General features: G+C 39.7%; 1 pseudogene; it reads right to left on the bottom strand.

Moving 5' to 3' along the window:
* Positions 1 to 296: 296 nt before the first annotated feature.
* LOC114031707 lies at positions 297 to 934 on the bottom strand (annotated as a pseudogene).
* Positions 935 to 1938: the final 1004 nt, after the last annotated feature.

Here is a 1938-nt window from a genome sequence, read left to right as displayed (position 1 = left end):
TTTTTCCTTCCATTCTCTTTTATTTTAATATGGAGCTTAATTCCTGACATTTACATTGTAACTATGATAGTGCCTTCTTCCATTAATTCTTCTGTATAGATTCTCCCCTTGTCCCATTTCCATCTTTTTTTTTGCCTTTTCCTCCACTTTATTTCATACTCCCAACACACCTCTGCAATAATGACTTCTTAATTTAAACTAAAAACCATTAAGGGTTCTGGAAAGGTGTATATGTACTGGATGGCAGGGGAATGGTGTCAGAGCCTGAGGTGTTGGGAGGGAAGGGAAGAGACAAGTCAATGGATAGTCTTAACAGGGCTCTTGAAGTTGTTGGCTGCCTGAAGCTGCACTTAAAAGGCCATAGGGTTGGATCTTGAAGCCACACACCCTGGGCACAAATTGGTTGGCAGGCCATTTGGGCCTGTACTCAAGATGCACCATGAAGAGCAAAGTAAGCACCATCTGTGTAGTGGTGCCTGGACAACTTGGGAGTGTAAACATCCATGCATTTGGGGCAGTACAGCTTCACCATGGCCTCACCTGGTATGTCTGACAGTCCAATGGGCAACATGGGCTGGTTTTCACAATATACACCAGGACAATAGTCAAGTCTCCCTGCTGGTATTTTTTCAGCATCTGGGTGATGTCATGGTTTCTGAGGATGTAGCAGGCATAATTCAGTCCATACGGCACCTCGGCAACCTGCTTGATCAGGTCACTCTGGTTGGGGTTGTCCTCCAACTCTTCATCAGGCTCCAAGTTGAGGATCATGTCTAGTGCCTGCCTATATATAGTGGGGCACCTGTTCCTTAAGCTCTGTGAGGTTGAACTTGTCTTGGATATAGTCTTCATCCACCTCACAGAAGAATTCATTGTCATGAAGCCCACAGAACCATGAGATCCATGATACTTCCTTTGAGCTACTCATCTTTATGGCAGCTACTGGGCTGGGGCTTTGGAGAGAGAGGGAGAAGTTACTCCCAGGGGTAGCAGCAGCAGCAGTAGCCCCATTTCCATCTTCTTTAAGGCAGAAATTTGTCCCTGTGATTAGTTTGACTTTCACTAACTTGATCTCATTTTCATGGTAAAGAATCTACTTCCTATCTGTAACTCTGATATTCTAAAATCTTCAAGTTTATTTTTAACATTTTCTGTAATATTTACTTTATTTTATTCTTTTATCTTTTTCCTAGTTCATAGCCCAGATAAATAGCATAGTTCATAACCTTCCTTATCCCAAACACAATCCATTATCTGATAACATTCATTTGTGGTGTCCTTTTCTGAGCATTACTTTACCTCTCAAATTTCTTTCTATTCCTCCTCCTTTTAGTCTATTTTAAACTCCAATCTTTAATTCATAGGCTTTATACTTATATGTTCTTTGTATATACTCACAACTTCTCTTATGCAAGGTCAAATTTCTGGAATGAGAAAACTTTGCTCCCTTCTCTATATATTTCATTTATTAATACAGTTTCATTTGTTACCTACTTCTACCTTATCTGCCTTTTTTTTCCTTCACATTTGAAAGACCTCATTTTGATGATCATAACTATAAAATGCATTAATTTATGGAGGAATAATTGTGCTGTGACAAATATTACTTTCTATCTCATGTCATGGTCTTGGTGTTACTCTATTCTCTTATTTTAATCATTTATCTATGCTAAGGTCAGTATATCCTATTTCTATTCCTGGGTTTCTCATCTTCTATTCTGGATTTGCCTAGAGGATTGACTTCCTTCTCCCCTGGGTGGGATGTTGCCCGAGCTCAGCCTTTGATCAAATAAGAAGTTCTCTTAAGGAATGATTTGCCCCAAAGAAATCTAGTTGGAGGTCTACTTTACTCCTCCTATCTCCTTGGGAATATGCCTCAACAATGACTCATTTTCCCTTCCTATAGACTAGGATCTAACTTCAACTTCCCATACAAAG

The sequence above is a fragment of the Vombatus ursinus genome, unplaced genomic scaffold (genome assembly GCF_900497805.2).
Source record: "Vombatus ursinus unplaced genomic scaffold, bare-nosed wombat genome assembly UNPS02015255.1, whole genome shotgun sequence".
Taxonomy (NCBI): domain Eukaryota; kingdom Metazoa; phylum Chordata; class Mammalia; order Diprotodontia; family Vombatidae; genus Vombatus; species Vombatus ursinus.
Note: the sequence above shows the minus strand (reverse complement) of the source record. Positions and strands in the feature narration are given on the sequence as shown.